The sequence below is a fragment of the Thalassophryne amazonica genome, chromosome 2, assembly GCF_902500255.1.
Source record: "Thalassophryne amazonica chromosome 2, fThaAma1.1, whole genome shotgun sequence".
NCBI lineage: Eukaryota > Metazoa > Chordata > Actinopteri > Batrachoidiformes > Batrachoididae > Thalassophryne > Thalassophryne amazonica.
Genome location: NC_047104.1, coordinates 82330281 through 82337450, shown reverse-complemented (window position 1 = coordinate 82337450; position 7170 = coordinate 82330281).

Below are 7170 nucleotides of genomic sequence, written 5' to 3'. Positions count from 1 at the left end.
ATAACTCAGGCTTTTTATCTTAAAATTTATAAAATTATGCCTTTTGAACATGCAGGGAAAAGTAATCTCCATAATTAATTAAATCAAATAAAAACCAAAAAAGCCAAAATGATGGTGTGAATAAGTAAGTTACCCCTTAATATAAGCCATCACTTTTACAGCCAGTCTTCTTCAGACAAGTCAGGGGATGGATACTTGTGCCACATCACTGGACCCCGGCCAGTGAGGACAAACAAAATGTTGATATGTAAAAACCAGTGGTGGACACAGTTCTGCTAAACGCTAATTAGCAAAGCTAACTTTTTCATTAGCGGATTATCTTCATACATGTCAACCTATACGGATTGTCCATAAATTATACAGATTTTTCTGAGTTTCAGAGTCATACAGATGTAGAATATAGTCTTACAGATATTCAGGGTTTGGGCTGCAGTGGGTCTGTAATCAACCGTTTCTGCAGCGTGACTCCCTCTGAAGCGTGAACCATTGAAGCAATGCTTCAATCCACTAGTTTGTTGGTTCTTTGATTCACTGCTCTTCAAAAACGGCAAGTCCGCTTCTTAACCCCTCTCAAAGCCATTAAAATATCGTGAGTCACTTTTTTGTGGATTAAAGTCAGTAACTGGAACTCATGTTTTTTTTGCAGTCAAACGAGAATCATCCTCCGTTCTGTTGGCACAGCTCCAAAACACTGCAGGGCTCTCTGCCGAGAGAGTCCGGTCGGAATTAACATCTTCAAAATGAATTGCCGCTTTAAATAAACTGACACCTCTTACAAACAAGAAACTACAACTACTACATTAAAACGTTTTTTTTTCTCCCAAAATAAATAAAAATAAAATGTTTTCAATTTCAATTTAATCGGCTTATAAAGCACCAAATCACAATAAAATCCGTCTCAAGGCGCCTCACATAGAACAGTTCAACATAAAAAAATAAATAAATAAAAATTAAAAAATTTGAATACATAATTAAAAACAGAAGTAAAAGAATAAAACAGATAAAAAATAAAAACTATTCATAAGAAAGAGGATAAAAATAGGCTTTAGGTCTTGACTTAAAAATGTCCACAGACTCCGACTGTCTCACAGTCGCACGAAGACCATTCCACAGAGCGGGTGCACAACAAGAAAAAGCTCTTTGACCTGCTGACATAGAAAACCTGTAAAGCCTACTTTTAGTGCACAAAAAATTCACAAGAGATATTGATAAGGAATCAGATCAATAAGCGGAATTGATAATGGTATCGATATGAAATAAAATCTTATCGATACCCATCCCTAATAAACACAGGGGCAAAGTCAAGGATCATCGACATGCCAGTCTGCAACATTGGCACTGGCGAGGCGATTTTCGATACACTTGATGAAGTTCTGAGGTATGTTTTATTTTGTTCATTATATTCGATTTATTTTTCATTTTATTAATGTATTTCCACTACTGACACACAGTTCTTGTTTCTGTAAAAAATAACTAAATTTGGCACATTCAGTTCTATCAAATTCAGCTTGAAGCATGAATACTAGATCTCTATTGTTTGAAATTCAACTGTGGAGGAAATACTAATGATCCTGACTTTAATGTCACTGTGGCAACTATGTGGACAAAAGCCCAGTTATGTGATACCACTATGCAGTTGTGTGTACTGTAATAAAACTGTTTTTGGTGTGATTTGGAGGTTATAAGGATTTTGTGTTGATTTTATGGATTTTCTCACTTGGTTATACAGGTGGACCCTCAAAGGGGTTGACATGTATGTATGTTTTCAGTTAATTTTGAAAACATCAGCAGATTAATTAGCTTCCACTGACTTTAGTTCTGTTAACTTTCAGTCCACTAACATTTCTTTTGCTGCATAGTGAGTAAGACCAAATGGTCAAAAACATTTGTAAACCCTAAAACCAAACATTAACTCCTGTCTATTGGGTGTTTTGCAACAACCAGGCTGCGATAAGGAACTTAGCCCTCCACCCTCCACCAGCAGAAGGAGGTGGGTCGGCTGCCAATGCAGCTGGACGGACAGAGAGAAAGTAATTTACTTTCACCATAGCAGCGCAGATGGTGGAAAAGAGATAAATTGCAACGGTGTTTTTACTCATGGTCCAAAGCATCACTCTTCACCAAACTATCTACATTCCTTGAACTATAAAAACACAACAAATCTATAAAACTAGCAACCCTCCTAAACTAACATGTACTACAATAATAAAAATCAAACTAACCCCGAACTCTCATAACGCACTGCTGCAGTGCATTGTGATCGACAGTGTCTGCTTGAAAAAACAGTGTGTACATGCAAATGTGTTTTGTGTTTCACAAACAAATTTCAGATTTGTAACTTGTGTTGTTTTTTGCAAATAGATGTGTATTTGTAGATACGTCATTTTTCCATTTGTAACATTTGCAAACCTGAAAATTCTGTTTGTGAAGTGTGACAGCATGTTGGCCACTTTTCACACTCCCATCTAGTAGATGGCAGTGTTCTATGCATTTTGACGGGGGGGTGATAAGAATAGTCTGATTTCCCATAATGACTTGTGGCGCTTGTGTCGGTTTAATTGTCAAACCTTCAGAATTCACGCATTTCTTTAAAAGTGCGATATGTTCACTTTGTGAAAATGACAGAGTTGCTGTTAATGTGTTGATAAACTGTCCGGAATTAGTCTGTTTACAAATGAAGCCATGAGGGAAAGTGCCTTCCGTTTGATCTACTCTGCCACCGTGAAAGGTAAGTGAGATGTCTTTGCAGCAGCCGACAGGGTGTTTTAAGACATACGAGGTCTGTCCATAAAGTATAGGTCCTTTTTATTTTTTTCAAAAACTATATGGATTTCATTCATATGTTTTTACGTCAGACATGCTTGAACCCTCGTGCGCATGCGTGAGTTTTTCCACGCCTGTCGGTGACGTCATTCGCCTGTGAGCACTCCTTGTGGGAGGAGTCGTCCAGCCCCTCGTTGGAATTCCTTTGTCTGAGAAGTTGCTGAGAGACTGGCGCTTTGTTTGATCAAAATTTTTTCTAAACCTGTGAGACACATCGAAGTGGACACGGTTCGAAAAATTAGCTGGTTTTCAGTGAAAATTTTAATGGCTGATGAGAGATTTTGAGGTGATACTGTCGCTTTAAGGACTTCCCACGGTGCGAGACGTCGCTCAGCACTCTCAGGCGCCATCATCAGCCTGTTTCAAGCTGAAAACCTCCACATTTCATGCTCTATTGATCCAGGATGTCATGAGAGAACAGAGACGTTTCAGAAGTCGTCGGTTTCAGCATTTTATCCGGATATTCCACTGTTAAAGGAGATTTTTTAATGAAAGACGTGCAGACGGGTCCGCGCGTCGGGACGCAGCCGACGCGGTGCAGCGGCACAGGAAAAACACCTCCGTGTTGATAACCATTTGTAAAATCCAGGCGGCTTTGATGGCTTTCAGTGGAGTGAGTATATGAGAAATTGTTTAACAGCTGGACATGTTCCAACTTGTTCTTAAGGCTTCCAACAGAGGTGTTTTTCCTGTGGCGGAGCGTCGCGGCGGCTGCGAAGCCGACGCTGCAATCCGCCCGCACGTCTTTCATTAAAAAAAATCTCCTTTAACAGTGGAATATCCGGATAAAATGCTGAAACCGATGACTTCTGAAACTTCTCTGTTCTCTCATGACGTCCTGGATCAATAGAGCCTGAAATGTGGAGGTTTTCAGCTTGAAACAGGCTGATGATGGCGCCTGAGAGGGCTGCGCGACGTCTCGCACCGTGGGAAGTCCTTAAAGCGACAGTATCACCTCAAAATCTCTCATCAGCCATTAAAATTTTCACTGAAAACCAGCTTAAATTTTTCGAACCGTGTCCACTTCGATGTGTCTCACAGGTTTAGAAAAATTTTGATCAAACAAAGCGCCAGTCTCTCAGCAACTTCTCAGACAAAGGAATTCCGACGAGGGGCTGGACGACTCCTCCCACAAGGAGTGCTCACAGGCGAATGACGTCACCGACAGGCCGTGGAAAAACTCACGCATGCGCACGAGGGTTCAGGCATGTCTGACGTTAAAACATATGAATGAAATCCATATAGTTTTTGAAAAAATTAAAAGGACCTATACTTTATGGACAGACCTCGTAAGTGCTGCATTGAATTTACTCAGAGCTTCTGCATGCTGAAAGTTGAAACAAGTTTAGCAGTTGCTGATAATGTGCCAAGCCAATACTAAAAGCTAGCTGGAGCTTCCGTTATTTTTTATGGGTTTAGCGCTATAAAAGTTAACTTTTCAGTTGGCCGATTAGTGGTTGTCAAAGCTGACTTTCCGGTTAGCTGTGCCACCACTGGTAATAACATCCATGTGGCACGCAGTCTGTCAGTCAATGAGTCAAGTGAATGTGTGAGTCTGCAAATTACCAGTAGCTTCCTAAGAAGCTTCCTAAAAATGGCTGTATGTTCATATTTGAATTCTGGCTTCAGATTGATACAAGTAAGGACCAGTGAACCTTTTATTTTGGTAAATACTGGCATTTTTTAACATGAGAAAACAAAAATAATAAATAAAGACAGAGGTCCAAGTTGCCTGTGAATCCTTGTTCCTATCACAGGGTCTTCATGCCTCTCTGGCTTGTTGTATTTATTTATTCATTCATTCATTATTCTATTACTCAGAACACAAAGAGGGATGCCTTTCCATATGAGCGTCGTCCTGAGTCCAGAGCCTACATTCCAGCTGGACAAGGAGATTACTATACACTGCAGCTGTCTGGGGTGGATACTTGGAGGACATGTACAAACTAATAAAGTAAGATAGACACGTCTAAGTTATGTTGTTTCTGATTTATTCCAGAGTTAAGTAGTTTATTTCAAGTCACAGGTATGGCCAGAACATTTGTAATTGTGTTGTTGGATTTACAACTTTTCCCACCTGCAAGAATGGAGAGGATTTTTATTGCGCGTAACACTTCAACTGGTGAGAGACATAATCTAAAAAATAAATTCGGAAATCACTTGCATTTTATTGCATGAAATAAGTAGTTGATCCACAGAAAAACAGACTTCAATATTTGGAACAGAAACCTTGTTTGCAATTACAGAGGTCAGACGTTTCTTGTAATTCTTGGAAAATTTACACACTGCAGTAGGGATTTTGGTCCATTCCTCCACACAGATCTTCTCCAGATTTTTCAGGTTTTGAGTTTTAGCTCCCTCTAAAGATTTTCTATTGAGTTCAGGTCTGGAGACTGGCGAGGCCACTTCGGGACCTTGAAATGCTTCTTACAGAGCCACCTCCTTAGTTGCCCTGGCTGTAAATGGTAAATGGACTGCAATTATACAGCGCTTTTCCATCTGCATCAGATGCTCAAAGCACTTATAATTGCCTCGTATTCACCCATTTACACAAACACACTCACACACCGATGGCAGGCTGCTGCCATGCAAGGTCCTCACTATATACCGGGAGCAACTGGGGATTAAGTACCTTGCCCAAGGGTCAATAGTGATTTTCCAGTCAGGCTGGGATTTGAACCAAGGATCCTTGGTCTGAAGCCCAACGCTTAACCACGACACCATCACCTGCCCACCTGTGTGTTTCGGGTCATTGTCATGCTGGAAGACCCAACCACCACCTATCAATCAATCAATCAATTTTTTTTATATAGCGCCAAATCACAACAAACAGTTGCCCCAAGGCGCTCTCATATTGTAAGGCAAGGCCTACAATAATTATGTAAAACCCCAACGGTCAAAACGACCCCCTGTGAGCAAGCACTTGGCTACAGTGGGAAGGAAAAACTCCCTTTTAACAGGAAGAAACCTCCAGCAGAACCAGGCTCAGGGAGGGGCAGTCTTCTGCTGGGACTGGTTGGGGCTGAGGGAGAGAACCAGGAAAAAGACATGCTGTGGAGGGGAGCAGAGATCGATCACTAATGATTAAATGCAGAGTGGTGCATACAGAGCAAAAAGAAAAAGAAACAGTGCATCATGGGAACCCCCCAGCAGTCTACGTCTATAGCAGCATAACTAAGGGATGGTTCAGGGTCACCTGATCCAGCCCTAACTATAAGCTTTAGCAAAAAGGAAAGTTTTAAGCCTAATCTTAAAAGTAGAGAGGGTGTCTGTCTCCCTGATCTGAATTGGGAGCTGGTTCCACAGGAGAGGAGCCTGAAAGCTGAAGGCTCTGCCTCCCATTCTACTCTTACAAACCCTAGGAACTACAAGTAAGCCTGCAGTCTGAGAGCGAAGCGCTCTATTGGGGTAATATGGTACTACGAGGTCCCTAAGATAAGATGGGACCTGATTATTCAAAACCTTATAAGTAAGAAGAAGAATTTTAAATTCTATTCTAGAATTAACAGGAAGCCAATGAAGAGAGGCCAATATGGGTGAGATATGCTCTCTCCTTCTAGTCCCCGTCAGTACTCTAGCTGCAGCATTTTGAATTAACTGAAGGCTTTTTAGGGAACTTTTAGGACAACCTGATAATAATGAATTACAATAGTCCAGCCTAGAGGAAATAAATGCATGAATTAGTTTTTCAGCATCACTCTGAGACAAGACCTTTCTGATTTTAGAGATATTGCGTAAATGCAAAAAAGCAGTCCTACATATTTGTTTAATATGCACTTTGAATGACATATCCTGATCAAAAATGACTCCAAGATTTCTCACAGTATTACTAGAGGTCAGGGTAATGCCATCCAGAGTAAGGATCTGGTTAGACACCATGTTTCTAAGATTTGTGGGGCCAAGTACAATAACTTCAGTTTTATCTGAGTTTAAAAGCAGGAAATTAGAGGTCATCCATGTCTTTATGTCTGTAAGACAATCCTGCAGTTTAGCTAATTGGTGTGTGTCCTCTGGCTTCATGGATAGATAAAGCTGGGTATCATCTGCGTAACAATGAAAATTTAAGCAATACCGTCTAATAATACTGCCTAAGGGAAGCATGTATAAAGTGAATAAAATTGGTCCTAGCACAGAACCTTGTGGAACTCCATAATTAACTTTAGTCTGTGAAGAAGATTCCCCATTTACATGAACAAATTGTAATCTATTAGACAAATATGATTCAAACCACCGCAGCGCAGTGCCTTTAATACCTATGGCATGCTCTAATCTCTGTAATAAAATTTTATGGTCAACAGTATCAAAAGCAGCACTGAGATCTAACAGAACAAGCACAGAGATGAGTCC